Source organism: Monodelphis domestica, chromosome 8, assembly GCF_027887165.1.
Source record: "Monodelphis domestica isolate mMonDom1 chromosome 8, mMonDom1.pri, whole genome shotgun sequence".
NCBI lineage: Eukaryota > Metazoa > Chordata > Mammalia > Didelphimorphia > Didelphidae > Monodelphis > Monodelphis domestica.
In genome coordinates this window covers 75,352,105-75,374,247 of record NC_077234.1, presented here as the reverse complement: position 1 = coordinate 75,374,247, position 22,143 = coordinate 75,352,105, and the positions used below count along the sequence as shown (strand labels likewise).

At 35.2% G+C, this 22,143-nt stretch overlaps 1 protein-coding gene across 1 annotated transcript in view; it reads right to left on the bottom strand.

The window, feature by feature from the left end:
• ABCA12 (ATP binding cassette subfamily A member 12) overlaps positions 1 to 22,143 on the bottom strand; it is a 242,256-nt gene that overhangs the window by 195,248 nt on the left and 24,865 nt on the right. The window lies entirely within an intron of this gene.

Sequence of the window (22,143 nt, the reverse complement as noted above, 5' to 3'; positions counted from 1 at the left end):
TGTCTGATGGTCTAGGGAGTAACCTGCACATTCTTCGTTTTTCCAGACTAGGTGAGGGAGCAGAGCATTAGACTATGATGTGACTTTCCTATTTAACAAACACCAATAACTCCCTATTTTGCAAGAGTCAAATAAAAATTCCTCTATTAGAATTTTAGAGTCCCTGACGGCGTGGGCCAACTTTCTTTCTAGCATTATTACATATTATTTTCTCTCTAAAACACAATGGATCAGCTAAACTGGCCTTCTTACTACAGCTCAAACGTGACGTTCCTTAGCCACCACTTTGCCTCTGCATCAGCTAGCTCTCATTTCTACCTCCTCACTCCATCTCTTAAAATCTCCAGCTTTTTTCAAAGTTTATCATCATCAGCGTCTATAGGAAACCTTTCCTGATCTTCCCCAGCTACTAATGCCTTCTTCCAAGATTTACCTTGTTGTATCTCTTTAGCATATGGTATATACATTTGTATCTGAATATATTGTCTCCCTAGCTAGATTGTAAGCTCCTTAAGGACAGGGACTGTGAGACTTTTGTCCTTGTTTCCTCAGGCCATAGGTCAGCACCCAATCATATCTGTCATAGGCACTTCATAAATGTTTATTATTTAATTCTATACAACAGAAATCCTGTCAAAGAATTAAGTACAAATTACAAGTTGTACTTATTGCAAGATAACCCAAATTGAATGTGGACCTCTGTTCATAAATTTATTGTTGTTCAGTCATTTTCAGTTGTCTCTGACTCTTCACGATGCCATTTGGGGGCTTTTTTGGCAAAGGTATTGAAGTGGTTTGCCATTTTCTCCTCCAGCTTATTTTTGTTGTTCAAACATTTCATTTGTATCCTACCTTTTCTGACCACATTTAGGGTTTTCCTGGCAAAAATACTGGAGTAGTTTGCAATTTCCTTCTTCAGCTCTTTTTACAGATGAGAAATTGAGGCAAACAGGGTCAAGTGACTTACCTAAGGTCACACAGCTAAATAAGCATCCAAGACCAGATTTTACTTCAGGAAGAGTTCAGACTCTAACACTGACATTCTGTCTACAGCATCATCTAGCTGCCCCCCATTCATAAATAGGTTCACAATAAATACTAGTGAACAATATTGTTGGCATAGAATGGAAAAATGTACATGTTTTGTTTTAACTGCTGCAAGTCAAGAAATACTTGAAGCAACACATCCTGGCATTGACTTGCTTGCCCTCATTGACCTATTCCCTGTGTTTTCATATTATGTCTCACATTCCATGAGGCCTTTACAATACAGCTGGAATGCCAAACAAAGCTCCAAACAACTTCCATAAGTGACTTAATTATATCTAAAGGCATTAAATAGCAGTTGTGAATTGGCTGACACCCAATGCAAAGAAAAAGAGAGCATCTTGTGGCTCAGATAAAAGCAATGGGATTTAATTGCAAAAGAGGAAGAAGTCAGGACACTGGGACGGAAGGCAGGAGAAACATAAGGGCGTAATCTGGATTCAAGATGGGTTTGCTGAGAGAACAAAACAATTGGAAATGTTCAGAGAAAAGTTAAAAGTAAAATACTGAACTGTGGGGGGAAGATCTAACCACTGAAGAATGGAGTCACCCTACATTCACACCCTACATACATACACCCTACATTTTTTTTTGTTTGGGCGTCTCATTGGGGAGAGAGATTAAGCATATTTTAGAGGAGTACTAGTAGAGTCATGAGTTGTCTGGGAAATATTTAAACTAACAGTTACAAATTTTAGTTTATTTGAACGAAAACAGGTACCTATAACTGTGACAGACCCTCTACTAGGTGCTGATGACACAAAAAAAAAATATGCAAGAATTCCTCCCCTCCAAAAACTTACTTCCTAATGGAGGAAAGTATGTATATATAACTAGACATACAAACACATACAAAGTAACCTCAAGAGAGAAAAAGCTTTAGCAGTCAAGGATTCTGGGAGATACTTCAGATAGAAGACTTCCAGTAAAGTAAGCAAAGCTTTGTTATCATTCAGCAGTTAGTGTTCCTGACTAAGTGTTTGCTTGTTTATCATTATGAGGAATATATTTGACTATTGAATCAGGAAGTCATCATAAACCATATCATTATGTTAATGTAGACACACAAGAGCAATATCACCACTACCTTATGTGTCAATACATTTAATAATAATTGCTAATAGCTAACATTTATATAGCGCTTACTCTGTGCAAGGCACTTTGCCAAGTACTTTACAATTATCTCATTTAATCCTTATATCAGCCTTGGGAAATAGGTGCTATAATTATTCTCATTTTACAGATGAGGAAACTGAGGTAAACAAGGTTAAGTGACTTTCCAAGGTTCATACAACTCACTAAGGGTCTGAAGTCATATTTGAACACAGTTCCTCCTGACTCCAGGGCCGGCATTCTCTCCTCTGTGCCACCAAAGCGTCTCTACATTAAGCCTATTCTTTTAATGTTTCGAGGGCAGTGTCAAGGATACCAGCAGGAATGTTTTTATTTTAGAACAATTGTGCACCTTTAGATTTTACCAAGCCTACATAAGCTGGATCACTTTCTTCATTTCATTAATTGTTCCTTTAGCCAATATACTGATGTTGCTTTATTTTATATGGAAGAGTAATAAGGTTTTAGTTGTTAAAATTATATTAAAATAAACTGCATAGTTTAAGTGGAAGGGTTTGGCAACCAAGCTACTCATTACAGACAGGCCTGCCCTTTGAAACCAAGTAATATTTGACTCTTATGAAAAAGATTGAAATGAATTCCAAGAAATAATTTAATAAAATATAGGAAAAGGATCAGCAAGAAGTTGGGACAGTTATAGAATAACAAAAGTGTCAGATAGTCATGAACATAAATATTTAGAAGACACTATAGGGAGATAATATTCTCATAGAACATGGGAAAATTAGGAATTCCAACAATGAGAGGAATTCTTGATTCCACTCTACCCCACCCTGTATCTCATCAATTATCAGATAGGTTTTATGGGTGAATCCATTCCATTCACATTCAAAGTCATAATTATTAGTTGTGTATTTCCCTCTATTCTGTTTTCCCTCACTGTTTATCATCCTATTCCCTTCTTTTTTTCTGAATCCCTTCTCAGATGTCCAATGTCTTTTGTCCACTAACTCACACTCCTTCTTAGAATCCTTCCCTTATGCTCTCCATTTGCCCTCTTAGTTCTAAATTAGCTCACCCTTCAGAAGATTGTTCCCTTGTTTCTTCCCCCTTAACTTTTAGTTCTTATTCTATATACTTTTCCAAAAGCCTCTTCCTTATCCCCTTAGCTTCTATTTCTTGATATGAGTTTGATTTAGGATATCTTATCCTAAGAATCCCTTTCTTATCTCTTCATTTACCTCCCTGTTTTTCTGGGAGCCATCAGGCCATGATGACTTGACATGGTCACTTGTGGAAGCCAGGAGGTCATAAAGTGAGTCCTTAGCAAGATGGAATTGCCCACTCAGTCCCCTCTGTATGACTTCTCTTGTCAACATCCCTTACTAATGGAATTGATATGATTGTTTTCCTCTCTTTAGTCTCTGAAAAAGTAATATCAGAGCAAAATATTTGCACACTATTCCCCCAAAATATCAGCAAAAGACCAGACTCATGAAACCAAACTCAAAAGACCATCATGGGTTAACTTTTGCTTAGGTATATAATTCCCAGAAAAATCTGTCACCACAATCTGTGCCCAGATATCCCCTTTTCCCATGCTCTAAAACTTATTCTTCTAAGTCAATACATAAATCATTAATAAGAAAAAGCTAGCACAAAATACTTGGTACGCCATGCCTCAGTGAATTGATTTACCAGCAGAAACCCTTCCTGAAATACTCCCCAAACAAACCCTGAAAAATGACTAGTATCCCTTTGATCCCTCCACTTGATTTTCAATTGTCTCTAGAATTTCTGATTGATAATCTATTTTTATTAAAGGTAATAAGTGATTGATTGTCTGTAAGCTCAAACTCCTCACAGGTTAATGAGAAAATTAAGCCACCTGTGACGAAATCATTTATCTTGTGTAAAACCTTTGTGTATCCTATCAGAATCAACAGTTACAATATAAGTATAGAATGATCTCAGAATGTTAATCATATGATTTGTTAAATTTTAATATATCACTTTTCCAATTATCTTTATTCAAACATGTATGTTGAATAATGTAGTTGTGTGCCAAGAAAACTGGTATAAAAATAAAGGCTAAACCTGGGCATGACAAAGCAGCTGCTTCATGCAGAGCTTTGCTCCAGTCTGATACACACACATGGCTGCCTTCCGTCTCTCATTTCTACCTAACCACTCCACCTTCCCAGCATCCCTGGAGCCATGGACTTGGCTGGATCTGAGACTGTGGCACTGTTTCTTGATATGCACACTCTTCCATATATCCCTCCTTGTCCTTATTCCCTCATCTTATTTTCTCTTAATTTACCCTCCCTTCCCTTAGTCCCTTAAAGGGACTCTTAACCACTTATCCTATTCCTTTCCTTCCCATTTCTCTGTACATTGAGAAGACTTTTACCCTTCTAGTTGTATATATTTAACCAAGATCTGATGAGAATAAAGTTCTAATACTACCAGCCCTCCACCCCTTCCTCCTCTTCTCTATGGTAGTTTTCCCATTCATTCCTTTCTTTAAAGAGATCATTTTATCTCTTCTTGTTTTATTTTATTATTATGTTTAACTTATTCCATTATATTCAACTTGATCTCAAATCTTCTATCTATATATACTCTTTCAAAGTACCCAGGTAACTGTCATTTTTAAGACTGTAGATATTTTTCCATTTAAAAAGTGAATAATTTGACCTTTTGAGTTACTTATAACTGGTCTTTCATATTTACTTTCTTATAGATCAAATTTTCTACTGAGTTCTAGGTCCACCCCCCCCCCAAGAATAGTTTAAATTCCTTTAGTTCATTAAATATCCATTTTCTCCCTTGCATAATTATGCTTAACTTTACTGTGTATGTTTCTTGGTTGTAAGCCCAGTTCCCTTGCTCTTCAAATTATTGTATCCAATTCCCTTTGTTCTTTTAATATTGAAGCTGCTAAGTCTTATGTTATTCTAACTGTAGTTCCACAGCTTTTAAATTTTTTTCTTTTTGTTTCTAGTTTGTTTTTCCCCTTAATCTGGGAGCTATGGGACTTAGCAGTGATGTTTCTTTGCATTTTCATATAGGCATTTCTGTGTGGTAGTGACTGGTGAATTCTATTTCTTTTTTGCCCTCTAGTTCTAAAATTTCTGAGCAATTTTTCTTGATGATTTCTTAGAGTAGTGTCTAGATGTTTTTTAAAAAAATCATAACCTTCCAGGAATCCAATATTCTTATATTGTCTCTCCTTAGTCTGTTTATCAGATCAGTTGTTTTTGCGATAAGATATTTCATATTCTCTTCCAGTATTTCATTATTTTGATTTTGCTTTATTATTTCTTATTGTCATGGGAAGTCATTAAGTTCCCCTACAGTTCTAATGAATTATTTTCTTTCATGAATTTTTTTTCCATTTGGATGATCTTTCTTTCATAATGTTCTTGATTTTTCTTGCATTACTCTTATTTTTTTCTAATTTTTTCTCAACACCTCTCATTTGGTTTTAGAAGTCCTTTTTTAGCTCTCTCAAAAGCTCTTTTTGAGCTTGTTACCATTTATCAGTAATAGCTGCCAATAATTGGAGTCATTCTCCTTTTATTACTCAGTTTAAAAAATTATTGGCTAAGTTAATATGCTTAATTATGAGCTTTATACTAGAGTCCCAGGGTTCTTAGGGTATAGGGGAGGGTTCAGATTATTTTTGTGTGCTTGTTATTTCATGAGCCTTAGTTAGTTCTTACAGTTTCTATAATCTAGAATTGTTTAATCCCTGGTCCCCCACTCAAGTCTCAGTATATGACTGACTTGAGGTGTTCCAACTAGAGCTCCTTGGCAGTTCTGCCATTGCAAGTAGACAGCTCACCTATCTTCTGTGGCAGTGGTCAGGGAGTTCAATCTCCTGAAGGTGACTTCAGCTGACAGGACTCCTGATTAGTAGCCAACCCCTAGCTATGAGCAAGCCAGGATCTCTTGAGATGAGGCTGCAACTTGTATAGCTGCTCCCAGGGCCTTCTGCCTATTGATTCTGCTGGTATCTGCTGCTGTGATGAAAGCTCAGAGTTTTAGCAGACAAGGTGAGGCTGCCCATCCTGCCCCCAGGGCTTACCATTTATTAATTCTGCTTTCTTTGCTCTGGGATAGTTGTACTATGTACTATGTACTGGGATAGTTGGTGAGACTGAGGCCAGGGAGGTCAGTAATTTTCCTCCCTACTTGTCCTTGGTGGCTCAGTTTCCTTTCTGATTTTTATCCATTTTTGCTGCTCTTAGTATTGAAATTATTTTTTTTATTGTTTGTAAGGGATATTTGGAAAGCAAGGAAGTTTCATGCCCTACTCTGCCCATCTTCCCACTACTACATCCCTTTCTAATTGCTAAAGAATTGTACCTTTACTGTTCTATTCTAGAACTTTGACAGAAGTCTAAATTAAGCTCACTGGGCCATAGTTTGAATAATTTGGAGCATATGCTTTTTTTCTAAGAATAAAGGCATCACATTGCTTATTGTCAGTCCTTTTTTACCTCTTAGATTCTTTATGATTATTCAGAGCTTACTGACAGTGGCTCAGTGAAGATATCTACCAAGGCTTTTAGCACCTCAGCTTGTAGTTTACCTGAACCTAATTACTTACCATCTCTTCACTTTAAGGAAGTTTTAACTCCCTGTTAATCACGTTTCTCCTAACCTGAATATCATATTTTTTTGGTAAATAAAAAGAAGTAAAATTATACTTAAATAGCTCTGACTTCCCTCTTTTATCTATTGTTTTCATCCTATTCACCTCTAAAAGCATTGATATTACCCCTTCTTAGCAATCTTTTTAAACATTGTCTTCAATATTCAATGTTAGCCTTTGTTCACACTGAACTTCGGTGTTCATAGTACAACTATTTAGGGTAGTAGCAATATCAGAGAACAGAAAGGGATAAGGTATATTTGAGTCATTGCATCAGTAAAATCAACAGGTGGTGGCCACAGATTGGATATGGGGTGGTGAGTCAATAAGTATGGCACCTAGGTTGTGAGCTTGAGGTATTGGTATGATGGTGGGGCCCTTGATAGTAATAAGAAAGTTTGGAAGGGAGTAGGCTTTAGAGTTCAGAGATCTGTTCTTCCTTATTAATCAGAATCTGATCTAGAATAACAGGTCCCATAATTGTCCCATCTACCCTTTAAAAACACAGTGATTATCAAGACATTTCAGGAATTTATCAACTCTTCTGCTTTTAGCAAAACAAGAATTCAAGCAAGAGATATTCACGTAGTTGGTCTACTAAATTGCTGTGCCAGATTTGTGAAACATTTGATAGATTTATCATTTATTACTTCCATCTGATTAGGTGACTGATTAGGTATATTCTTGCCACCTCATGTCTGGTTCTTTTTTCCAATGATCACCACCCAAATGTTTATCTCCATGATTCTCCTTCTGTCTCATGGATTTTTACATATGCATATAACTAATTAATATACAATGCCTTTCCACTGCCTTTGTGGTGGAATCTATTGCTTTGGAATAAGGGATACATTTTCTTTCATCACTATATTGCAGACATAAGTCATATTCCACAAAATCCCCATGGTGCTTTGTTTCAAAGATCTTCTGCTAAAAGAGACTATAGCCCTTCTCCATACAGTCAAGTAGAGTTTTAATGAGTTGCGATTGAAATTTCATATTCTAGTGTCTAATAAGGTGATGAACATCTTTCAGAGAAGCTGACCTTGTCTTTGGATGGCATATCTTTACTCAGTCTTTGAGTTGACAAAGTTTGTCAGAGATCTCTGGCATAGTCTAACATAATGGTTCTCATGGCCTTCAACAATGCTCTGGGGAAAGGTCTCAGAACTAACTCAATGCCATGAAGAGGCAAAAGAACTTCTTGTCTTTTGTCAAAAACTAAAGTTTATTACTTGTGGTCTGTATAGATATATGAAATGATGTTTCTTACTGCCCATATTCTCGAATATTATATCCAGAAAATTACTGGTAGAGAAAGAATTGTGGAAGTAGAAATGCAGAAGTAAAACATATGATTGATCATATGGTTTGATGGGAATGTGATTGGGGATGTTGACTTTACATGAACACTCTATTGTAAATATTAATAATGGAAATAGGTTTTGAATGATACATGTAAAACCCAGTGGAATTGATCATCAGCTTATAGAGGGGAGTGGAGGGAAAGAACATGAATCATGTAACCATGGAAAATATTTTTAATTAGTTAATTAATTAAAAAATAAAAGAAAGGAAAGAAAAAAATCATAAAAAAAGAAAGGAAAGAAAAGTAATCACTAATATTGGTTGTTCTATTTCCTACTTCATATTATCTTTAGTATTTGACTTGGCAGTATACATAAGCACATTTCTCCCCCACTTCTTAACTCAGTTCAGAACTTTCCATGTAATATTTGTGTCTCCAGGTAAATATATCTAGCTAGACCTTATAATAGTCATTCCTTGAATAAATAAGACTAGAAGCTGGTGTTTTGAAAAAACAAACAACAAACAAAATAGACAAAGTATGGGTCAATCTAATAAAAAAAGGAAAGAAGAAAACCAAATTAACAGTATCATAGATGAAAAAGGAGATCTCACCTCTAATGAAGAGGAAATTAAGGCAATCATTAAAAACTGTTTTGCCCAATTATATGGAAACAAATATGACAATCTAGGTGATATGGATCAATATTTACAAAACTATAAATTGCCTAAATTAACAGAATAATAGAATTCTTAAGTAATCCCATATCAGAAAAAGAAATTGAACAAGCCATCAAAGAACTCCCTAAGAAAATATCCCCAGGGCCTGATAGATTCATAAGCAAATTCTATAAAACAATCAAAGAACAACTAATCCCATTATGATACAAAATTTTGACATAATAAGCAAAGAAGGAGTTCTACCAAATTCCTTTTATTACACAAATATGATACTGATTCCAAAGCCAGGCAGGTCAAAAACAGAGAAAGAAAACTATAGACCAATTTCCTTAATGAACATACATGCAAAAATCTTAAATAGAATACTAGCAAAAAGACTCCAGCAAGTGATTATGAGGGTTATTCATTATGATAAGGTGGGATTTATACCGGGAATGCAAGGATGGTTCAATAATAGGAAAACCATCCACATAATTGACCATATCAACAAGCAAACAAACAAAAATCATAATTATCTCAATAGATGCAGAAAAAGCCTTTGACAAAATATAACACTCATTCCTATTGAAAACACTAGAAAGTATAGGAATAGAAGGACCTTTCCTAAAAATAATAAACATTATATATCTAATACCATCAGTAAACATCATCTGCAATGGGGATAAACTAGATACATTCCCAATAAAATCAGGAGTAAAACAAGGATGCCCATTATCACCTCTATTATTTAACAGTGTCCTAGAAACACTAGCAGTAGCAATTAGAAAAGAAAAAGAAATTGAATGTATTAAAATAGGCAATGAGGAGACCAAGTTATCACTCTATGTGGATGATATGATGGTCTACTTAAAGAATCCTAGAGTATCAACTGAAAAGCTAGTGAAAATAATCCACAACTTTAGCAAAGTTGCAGGATACAAAATAAACACACATAAGTTATCAGCATTTCTATAGATCTCCAATACATCTCAGCATCAAGAGTTAGAAAGAGAAATTCCAGTTAAAATCACCCTAAACAATATAAAATACTTAGGAATCTATCTGCCAAGACAAATACAGGAACTCTATGAACACAACTACAAAATGCCCTCCACACAATTAAAACTAGATCTAAATAATTGGAAAAACATTAAACGTCATACATAGGACAAGCTTACATAATGATCATACTGCCCAAACCTATTTACTTATTTAGTGCCACACACATCAAACTACCAAAAAACTTTTTTACTGAATTAGAAAAAAAACCATAACAAAGTTCATTTGGAAGAACAAAAGATCAAGGATATCCAGGGAAATCATGAAAAAAAAATGTGAAGGAAGGAAGACTTGCAATCCCAGATCTCAAACTATACTATAAAGCGTTGGTCATCAAAACAATATGGTACTGGCTAAGAGACAGAAAGGAGGATCAATGGAATAGACTTGGGATAAGTGACCTCAGCAAGACAGTCTATGATAAACCCAAAGATTCCAGCTTTTGGGACAAAAATCCACTATTTGATAAAAACTGCTGGGAAAATTGGAAGACAGTATGGGGGAAAATGGGTTTGGATCAACATCTCCCACCCTACACCAAGACAAACTCAGAATGGTTGAATGACTTGAATATAAAGAAGGAAAGTATAAGTAAATTAGGTGAACACAGAATAGCATACTTGTCAGATCTCTGGGAAAGGAAAGATTTTAAGACCAAACAAGAGTTAGAAAAAATCACAAAATTTAAAATAAATAATTTTGATTACATTAAATTAAAAAGGTGTTGTACAAACAAAACCAATGCAACCAAAATTAGAAGAGAAGCAACAAATTGGGAAAAAAATTTTCATAACAAAAAACCTCTGACAAACGTCTAATTACCCAAATTTATAAAGAGCTAAATCAATTGTTCAAAAAATCAAGCCATTCCCCAATTGATAAATGGGCAAGGGACATGAATAGGCAATTTTCAGATAAAGAAATCAAAACTATTAACAAGCACATGAAAAGGTGTTCTAAATCTCTTATAATCAGAGAAATACAAATCAAAACAACTCTGAGGTATCATCTCACACCTAGTAGATTGGCTAACATGACAGCAAAGGAAAGTAATGAATGCTGGAGGGGATGTGGCAAAGTTGGGACATTAATGCATTGTTGGTGGAGCTGTGAATTGATCCAGCCATTCTGGAAGGCAATTTGCAACTATGCCCAAAGGGCACTAGAAGTCTGTCTGCCCTTTGATCCAGCCATAGTACTGCTGGGTTTATACTCCAAAGAGATAATAAGTCAAAAAGACTTGTAAGAGAACATTCATAGCTGCACTCTTTGTAATGGCAAAAAACTGGAAAATGAGTGGATGCCCTCTGATTGGGGAATGGCTGAACAAATTGTGGGTCATGTTGGTGATGGACTACTATTGTGCTGAAAGGAATAATGAACTGGAGGACTTCCGTGTGAACTGGAATGACCTCCAGGAACTGATACAGAGTGAAAGGAGTAGAACCAGGAGAACATTGTACACAGAGACTGATACACTGTGGTACAATTGAATGTAATGGACCTCTCTAGCAGTAGCAATGCAATGATCCAGAACAGTTCAGAGGGACTATTCACATTCAGAGGAAAAACTGTGGGAACAGAAACACAGAAGAAAAACTGCTGCTTGATCACATGGGTTAATGGGGATATGATTGGGGATATAGACTCCAAATGATCACCCTAGTGCAGATTATTAAAAATATGGAAGTAGGTCTTGATCAAGGTCACATGTAAAACCCAGTGGAATTGCACATCACTTATGGGAGGGGTTGGGGGAAAGGGAGGGAAAGAACATGACTCTTGTAACCAAGGAAAAATATTCTCAATTGACTAAATAAATTTTTTTAAAAAGTTATTCCTTGACAACAAATCAATCATTTCTATTTCTCAAATTATGAATCTGAAATCCAAATCTTCCTAGACTCCATTTTCTTATCTAGTTGCTTACTTATTTTATGTGTGCCTTCTAAAGTTTCTTCCTTCATTCAACAGTAAGAATGAAAAGTCAGAATTTTATACCTAACATCTTCAGTTTCTTGTCCAGGATGTCATAATTCCAATCTATAACTTTTTAGTTTCCTTACAATGATATCTGAAATCATTCATCCATACATGAATTACCAAAAGGAGATCATGGTTTATCAGATTTGAAATATTTGTGGAGTCTCTCTCTCATGTCCTAGCTACATGCCTCAGGAAAAAAAGCATACCTCCCTATTCTTCATGTGGGATCAACGTATATGATTGTTTCCATATCCTAGCGGGAAGTCATTAACTACTAAAACACATCTCTCTTCTTCTGACCCGTAATGGATACACCCATGGAACCACATAATCATTCCCTGGAAACACAAGAAACTATGTCCAGCTCCAGTCTCTATAAGAAGAATTTTATAGCTATTAAAAGTGCTTCAAAATTTCAGTAGTCTTCATTCTCTTTTTCCTCTGGTCATATTCTTCTACCCTTTGACTTCCTAAAATAAGATATACCTTCTTATGTTATTTTTCCTCTTAGTTTCCCCCTTTTAGCATGTGTGTTTTCTTTTCCCATTAGATTGCAAACTTTTTGAATGCAGGGACTTTTAACTTTTTCCTTCACATTTGTTATGTCCCAACACTTAGCAATTTCCTAAGACTTAGTATGAACTTAATAGATATTTATTGGTTGATTATTTTCTATTTATAAAGAGATATTTCATCTTCCCTAATTGTTGTTGATCCTTTGTTTTCAAATAAGACCAATGACATCACAGTGTGATGTTTTGACTTGCATAGGAATTAGATTTAGGTAAGGCAGGGTTGCAAAAAGTCTCCAATTTCATTCTCTCTTCCAGAGTTATCAAAGTTTTGTGGCAAGACAAAAGTCAGAATAACTGGCAATGGCTCAGGAAGCAGTGGATGACCTTGGTATCTTCAATGTTTGATCAAGCTCTCTACTGCACCTGTTTCAGTTGTCTTCATGGTCTTTGGAACAAATGATTCTCATCTGCCCATACCACTTGGGAGAAGTCTTCACATAATTGGGGTAAACATCTCCTTAACTCAATGATGCATTTAAGGCCTATCAGTTATCATCAATCTGATTTATCCCATCTGTCAAAAAAGGTTTGCCAGGGTGTGGTCACTGCACATCAATGGGTTCTTGGAGTCACAGGAAAGAGTTGGGAAGCAAGGAGGCACCAAAGACAAATGAGCAGCTACAAAAAGGTATCAGTAATCCCTCATACTAGTTACTAGTCCTCTCTGAATACCTCATACATCCCCATTTTCCCTGATAATCTTAAAAAGAAAGAGGTATTTCTCTAGAAATAGATTTAGAGCTAGTTGACACATTAGAGGCTAAGTTCAATTTTCATTTTACAGTTACAGAAACTGAGTCACAAAATAGGTGACTTGCTTAGGTTCACATGACTACTAGTCAAAGAAGCAAGATTTGAGCTCATATCTTCTTTCCACCGTTCTATATTTTGTTCCCTATTTGTCACTGACAGATACCTTTTACCTTCCATGATTCCTGGAATTGTAGTATTTACTTTCTATCTGTTCTTTCTCCTAATGCTTCTAGCTGGACTAGGGCAAACTGTCATGACTGTGTATCACAGTATGTCAAGGTATACAATAAATATTATCAGTGAAAGAACAGAAACTAGATGCCAGTCATTATTACCTGTGTTTCAATAAATCCAGGAGAAAGGCGCATTCTGAAGATTCCAATATCTGAATCAGCAAAACCCACAAAAAATGCTCAGAGAGCAATCATTTCAGGATGACTCTTCCCTGGTATTTTCCCGACACCTAGCATTATATTTTATTAAAGCGATAAACACATTTATATACTACACGTGACTTAAATGGACTAAAGATGTGCTTTTAGCTAACATTTTATTTTATTTAATTCTTAATTTCTTAATACTTAGATCCCTTTATTTCCATCCATTAGAACTGATTTCCCTATAATTTCTGGCAATCTCTTGGTTAACTCCAAATATTTTCTAGTATATCCTCCCTTTTCCTTTGTCTTTTGCTCCCTTCAATATTGGTGATCATTCCGTTCCTTTGACTTCTTATGGCCCCTTTCTGTCCAAGAACCTACTATTAGCCTTTAGTAGGACAACTTAACGTTGTTTTCCTATTTTAAAATTTGAATTTTATTCATTTTTAAAGTGGTAATAGCAATAAGTTAATGCCTAGAAAGAATGCTGGATCTTGGGTAGTTATGCAGCACTGTGGAAAAAATGTTGGATTTGAAGTCAGGGAGACCAGAATTTGAATCCTGCTTCAAACACTATGTGTTCCTGGGCAAGTCACTCAAAGTCTCAGTCTTAGTTTCCTGATCTGTAAAATGAAGATACTAATAGCACCTTCTTCACAAGCTTGTTATGAGGATTAATGAGGTAAAGTGCAAGTAAGACATTTAGCAAATTTTGAGGTGTTATATAGATTCTAGCTTTCTAAAATCAGAAGCCATGTTTTTAAGTCTAGTTCTACCTCTTACTACCCATGAGACCTTGGGCAAGAAGTTTTGCTACTCTCTGCTTTCGTGTCCTCACCTAAAAAATGAAGAAATTAGACAATATGATGCCAAAGATTCCTTCCAATTCTAAATCTGTGATTCACTTTGCTTAGTCTCTTATATAGTAATCTTGCTCAACATTTTTCTCATCTTCCATAAAATAGATAACTATAAAACGAACCCAGTTTGCCTTTGGCATATAGCATAAAAATGGCATCCTTTGTGTTCTTTGGTTTGAGGGAATATTAGTTATTAGAAACATCATTTACAGATATTTCAAAGTTATTGAGAGAAGTTTTAGCCATGCATGAAAACAGGAATCCTCTCTTACATATGTTTTTACAACCCTAAGCATAATAGTGGACTAATACTCATTTGTTAAATGTCTTCTTCATGCCAGGCTAAATCTGAAATCCCATTCTAAAGGAGCTCACAATCTAATAGAAGAGAAAGTCAAATATGTCAAAGCAAGCTTTATACAAGGAAAAAAAGGAAATAATTAACAGACAGCAGGCACTAGAATTAGGAGGGATTAGAAAAAAGTTTATATAGAAGGTGAGATTTTAGTTCAGATTTAAAGGAAACCAGGAGGAGGAAAGGAAGGAAGAGAACATTCTAGGCATAAAGTATGTCCAAACGAGGAATTGGAAACTAAAGGGATGTCCCTCAATTGAACCAAATGTGGCATATGATGCTGATGGAATAGCATTGTACTAATAAGGAATGCTGAACAGGATGGTTTCAGAAAGAGCTGGAAAGACCTATGTGAACTGATGCAGAGTGAAATAAGCAGAACCAGGAGAACATCATACACAGGAACTGAAATATTATGGAACAGTCAAATGTAATAGACTGCTTCTAACAGTAATACAATGCTAGGACAAGTCTGAGGGACTTGGGAAAAAGAATGCTGTCCACTTCCAGAGAAAGAACTTTTGGAGTAGAAATGCAGATGAAATCATATGATTTATTACTTGTTTATTTGGGTATATGATTTGGAGTTTTGATTTTATAAGATTATTCACTTACAAAAATGAATAATATGGAAATAAGTTTTGCTAGATAATACATGTATAACCCAGAATGAATTGCTTGTCAGCTCTGGAAGAAGGGAGGGAAGAAGGGAGGGAAACAGCATGAATCATATAAAATTGGAAAATTTATGTGGAAATTTATTAAAATAAAATAAAGATTAAAAAAAGGACAAGCAGAGAAAACACCCAGAGCCAAGAGATATAGTGTCTTGTATAACAAAAAAGGGGCCAATATAACTGGATTGAAGAGTACATCAAGGGATTGGGGGCACACGATTATAAGAAGACTGGGACGATCATAAAGAGATTATCATAAGCATTTTAAGAATTAATGTATTGCTTTCTTTAATAGCATGTAATGATCTCCACTAAAATAATGGTAGCTTTTCTCAGGTAAAGAGCCAATGATAAGCACATGATAATAGTTTATAATCCTCTCTTCAGGGCCAGAGGTGTGCTGCAGAGGAATGATGTAGGACAACAGAGAAGGCTGTGAGGTGGAAAGTTTGTCCTGGGACAAACAAACTGGTAGCAAAATCCCAAGTTATCTCCCAGAGAATCACTTTTTCATTTGGGAAAATGAGTTTAAATTCAAAGTGTGTGTCCATTTTCCTCTTTAGAAAGTTAAGCATTGGGGAATTATTTGAGTGCAACAAATGGGGAAAGCTTTTAATGCAATTCAGTTTCCATGCAAACATAAATATTAAGTGACATTTATGTAGGACTTTATGGTTTTCAAAGCACTTTCTATACATCATCTCACTGAGCCTGATGACTCCTCATGAGGTAGGTATTTTATACAGATATATATGTGTGTATGTATCTGCATTTCTGAATAAACCAAGACTGAGTAGCATCAGAAACTTGTTCATGATCACATAGCTAGGAAAGATTAGAGGTGGGAGTCAAACTCATATCTTCCCTCCTCCGAGTCATTGTTATGCTACCATAGATAACCGGATACAGAGACATGAATACTTTCTGGAACATACAATTTTTTTATACCCTTGCTTTCCATCCTAGTAACAATTCTAAGACAGAAGGGCAAAGGTTAGGCAAATGGGATTAAGAGATTTGTTCAGCGTCACAGAGCTAGGAAGTGCCTGAACTAAGACTGGCTCCAGATCTGATTCTCTAACCATTGAGATACCTAACTGTCCTGGGACATACAATCTTTAAAAATTCTCTAAACATTTACTGCCAGCCAAGGCAGGCTAAGCAATATCTAGAATCCAAAGAAATAAAAGAGAGGACCCTTGCCCTATAGACATTTACAATCTAATCAGGAAAATAAGCTGAATATAGCCAAAGCAACACGAGAACAATATGATGCATTATATAATTGGCTGTACAGGCTATAAATATAGAAATTTAAAAAAGGAAATATATCTTCATGTGCTGAAGAAGGTAGGGGAAACTTTATAGTGGATGTAGGTATTCAGCTGAGTTGTGAAGAAGAGAAAAAGAATTGGCAAAAAGGTGAGTGAGGGCATTCTAGATAAAGAAACAATGAGTAAAGTTATGGATTCTCAATGCTGAAATCAATGGATAGACATAAAAAAATTTATGTGAGGGAATAGTAGAGGAGGCCTAGGCTGGATAAGTAAAGTGGAAGACCTTTAACTACTAAAATAAGGGATTTGGACTTAATGGTATAAGAAATGGGGAATACGGAAATGGAAAATGAAAACAGTACTTTTGGAGAGTAGCAAAATGCAAGAAAGAGACTAGAAATAAAACACCTAGAAGGCTGCTACAGGATTAGGGAGATTAAGGCCTTGATTTGACTCATATGTAGTAGAAATGAAGAAGGGACAGACACTGGGAAAGAAGAATCAACTGGGCTTGCTGGCTAAATGGGTGTAGAAGACATGAGAACAGAAGAAAATTAAAAAGTGACCTTGGAATTTGGGGTTTAGAGAACTAAAAGAACTGGGGTACCAGTAAAAAAATAGGGCAGTTGAGATAGGTATAAAAGGAGAGTGACAGTAATTTTGGTTTTAAATATGATGAATTCAAAGTAATAAAAAGATCATCTAGTCCACTGAAAATGTGGGACATTAATTCTGATGAGAGAAAAGGATAAAGAATATAATTCTGGAAATTAGAAGCTCAGAAACAACAGTGAAATATGAGAGAGAAAGAATGATCTTCCCAAAGGAGTGATTATAGAGGAAGGAATAAAGAGAGTCAAGAATTGAACAATGAAGGACTCCAATAGTTCAGGCACAGAATTGGGGAGGGTAGAAAACAGGTAAAATGAAATCCAGATTTAGAAAAGAAAGAGATGCAAGATAAAAAGGAGATCTGGAGAGATTGCCATGGGAAAAATAAACAATATTGAATGCAATGAAAAATCCAGGCAAATGAAGATTGAGAAAAGCTATTAAAATTGTTTACAAAATCCAAACCCAGTGTCACCTAGCTGCTCTTAGGCCTCAGTTTCCCCAACTGTAAAATGAGGGGGTTGAACTAAGTGATCTTCAAAGTCCCTTCCAAAGCTAAATCTTTGAGTCCTCTGTTATGATTGATACATGTCTGGGAATATGAGCCTATAGAGACAAATATATGATAATGATTTTTTGCTACATGTAAAAAGTTACTGAATTTTCAAAACTCTATCTACTTCTAGAGATTGTTGCTAGTCAAGGTTCTATCCCACAGAACTGAATGCGGGTAAGGATTTCCTTTTTATGTTGTATCCCTGTTAGGCTACAAGTACAACATTTCAGAAAATCCTATCTCCATCAGGTGTGAAATAGCAGTTATGTATGAATGTAAAGTTAATGAACTAATGTTCCTAAAAACTGCTATTTTCAGGTATTAGAATGAAAGTTTCTGAAGAGTACAACAAAATGGGCAACAGACATCTATTTATCAGTTATTCCAATTCCCAGTAGTTACCCCACCTTTTTTTTTCAATTTTATGATGCACATCCTTTTGGAGGTAATTTACTAACACTTTATCTAATGTTTCCTTTTAGCATCATCTTCTTCCTCCTAAAATGATTACATGGCATATGATTTTTCAAAAATTAAAGTGACATCAAATTAATTTTATTTTGAGAATTTTATATTCATTCTTTGCGATCAGCAACAAACTGAGGTGTCCTGAAACTGGGATTTTGAATCACCCCAAAATTACCTCCACAATCTTCACTAATTTCCAAGATCAGATGTCTCAGATTAATGTCTTACTCATTTGTTTTGGACTTTAGGTAAGACCTCCTAGAGAATATATGTAAATGCTGCAGACAAACTGATTACTCATTATTCTAGGGGTTAATGTTATTACACAAAGTCATCACAGGATGAACAAAAACCCAAGAAATGAATCTGCCTCTGAAATTCACTGCCCTGGATCATATACCTTCTGGGTGGGGCATTTAATGCCAACTTTCTACATAAAACTAAAAATAAATCAGTAAAGACATTAAGTTTTTGCATGCCTTGAATTAAGTTTGCTTCTCTACACAAAACTATATCTTTTTTCTGTTTTGGAGGAGAGAATTTGTTTAGCAAGCTATTCCAAAAGTAGCTAATAAGAGCTAATTGCATTCCAAGGAGGTAAGTAGTTTTACTTGAAGGTTGTTTTCAAAATTTACAGAAATTTTTACCAGAATAAATGGTTTGAGAGTAAGATTCTGAACAGCAATGTTATTCTAGCCAGGATAACTCACATTTATATAGCATTTTACATGTATAAAACAACATAAACGTTTATTCATTGTGAATTTCCTTAGCATGGTCACTAGAGTTGTAGACTTAAAGTGAGAAAGATATGAGTTCAAATCATACCTCTGCTACTTAATGACTGTATCATAACAAGTAAGCCATCTAACATTTGCAAGCTTGTTTCCTCATTCACAAAATGCGGAGACTGGTATCTTCTTAAGGAATTATACAGGAAGGCTTTATAGAGTCCCCCATGCACTAATGCCTTCTCCACCGACTTGTTTTTAAGATTTTGTACATGTTTGTATTTAGTAACTATATTTTACATATATTTATATTATTATGTACACATTAAATATATATGTATATATTATGTACTCATATCTCTAACACCAGAACATAAGCTCAAAAATGGTTAAATAAATTCAGCATTTGGATGTAAAGGAATATTATTGCACAATAATATTGACAATGAGATGTCAGAGAAATTGAAGACATGAGCTGCTAAAGAACAAAATAAACAGAACCAAGATAACAATATTTACAATGATAAAACAAACATGAAGGGTAAACTGCTAAAAGAGATAGTTAGGTGGCTCAGTAGCTAGAGCAGAGGACCTGAAGTAACGGAAACCTGAGTTCAAATCCAATCTCAGATATTCACTAGCTATGTGACCCTAGAAAAGTCACTTACCCTCTGTTTGCCATAACTTACTAGAGAAGGAAATGGAAAATAACTCGAATATCTTTGCCAAGAAAATCCCATATGGGATCACAAAGATCACAATCAGACATGACTGAATGACTCAATACCAACAATAACAGGAAGAAAACACTAAAAAAAATCAGAATGTGTTTCGTATAATGACCAAATGACTGCAAAAGATTGATGTGGAAAAGTAACTTCCTCTGTGAAGAGGTGATGAACTCCAGAAGCAAAATTAGGTTTATGTTAATCAGATTTAGTAAATGTCCACTTGTCATGATTAATTTAATTTCTTTGATAAAATGGAAGATTTTATGACCTCAGGGAGGGTGCAAAACTTGGAAATTACCATGATATTTTTAAAAAGCAACAGCATTAAGAAAATATTTTAAAAGAAGAAATGCATGGTCAAAGCAACTAATTTGGACGGCATTCAAGGATTGATTTTTTTCCCCTCAAGCTGTTTTAAAGAGAATAGTCCAAAAAAAAAAAGGAAACTGTTACTAACCTAAAAATACAACAATGACTAACCTGTAGGACTACTTTATCATTTCTATAGTCTTTGAAAGAATGGCCTCTTTTCACATAGAAGCTATCTTTGAAGAAAATATGAGAAGAAAGTATAATTTCCCATAGTAAATTTCCTATAAGTTAAGATCATCATGACCACAAACTTGCCTGAAAAGAATAGAAAGTATACCATTCCACTGTGCTTGCTAATTAATTATAAGACAAAAACTCCCCCCCCCAATAGAACACTAATGGAGCAAAATATGGCTTTAAGAAGTCTACTTCAGGGAGCAGCTGGGTGGCTGAATGGTTTGAGAGCCACATCTAAAGTGATAGCTTTATTTCCTCACTGCCTATTCTAATATCTTCAATTCCTTCCTTTATTGATATAGCTAGCATTTTTAGTACAATTTTGAATGGTAATGGTGATAATGGGCACACTGGTTTTACTCCTGATCTTATTTGGGAGGATACTAGCTTATTCCCTTTACAAATAATGTTTGCTAATTGTTTTAGATAGATGTTATTTATCATTTTAAGGAATGTTCCATTTATTCCAATATTATCTAAACCAGGCTAAATTTGGAGAGAATCATCACTCTGTTTTTCATCAGAGATTTGGGCACCAGGTGATAAATTCTTTGGTTATAGAAACTTGGGCAACTAGATGATATAGTAAATAGAGCTGTGGGTTTAGAGTCAGAGTTCACTGTCTTAAGTTCAAATCTGATCTCATTTTCTAGCTATTTGACCGTAGACAAGTCATTTAACCCTGTTTCCTCCAATTCCTTATCTGTAAAATAAGCTGGGGAAAAAGTGTCAAACCACTCCAGTATCATGGCCAGGAAAACCCAAATGGGGTCCCAAAGAGTTGGACATAACTGAAATAAAGGAACATCATGGAAATTTATAAAGGCACACACCATTCTCCATCAGTTATTAGAAAAGAAGCTTCCTGAAGATTAGGAATTAAGTCTACATCCTTAGAACACTCACAATGTCTGGCATATAGTAGGTACTTAAAATAACCAAGTCATGATTAGTACAAATTCATTCTATTCAAAATTATACTTGCATAAATTACAATAATTGATTCTAGACCAATGGAAAGATGCAGCCCAAATTCAAATAATACAACCATTTCAGAGCATTTTTTATTGTCAGTAATCAAAACCTAGCTGTACTTTTGGTTGATTGATTCCTGCGACAGGAGGGAAAGTGGGGAAGGAGGAGGAAGTACAATACCAATGAAATCACAGAACTCTCAGGCATGGAAGTAATATAATATTTAATTTGTATGTTTCTTATAAACCCAAAAAGGATTGCTTACAAGCCCCTTAATGTCTGAGAAGGGGTATTATATTCTCTGTATCTCTCACAGCATTTAATATATACTTGCAAAATGCAAAAATGAATCACTAACGGAGTGGTAACATTTTCATTGGGAACAGTAATTCCAAATCAACGAGTAATTCAAATTAGGGAGTATTTGGCTATTCCCTCATTACAGCTAAACTGGAGACACACTTACTTCTGCATCTTCATCTGAAAAATGTAAAACCTTCTTTAAATGAAAAGAAAATTCTCTGGAGGAATTCCATGTGAACTGGAACAACCTCTATAAATTGATGCAGAGTGAAAGGAGGAGAACCAGGAGAACATTGTACACAGAGACTGATACACTGTGGCACAATTGAATGTAATGGACTTCTCTACTAACAGCAATGCAATGATCCAGGACAATTCTGAGGAACTTATGAGAAAGAATGGTATTCACATTCAGAGCAAGAACTGTCGGAGCAGAAACACAGAAGAAAAACAACTGCTTGATCACAAGGTCTGATGTGGATATGATTGGGGATGTAGACTCTAAATGTTCACCCTGATGAAAACATCAATAATATGGAAATAG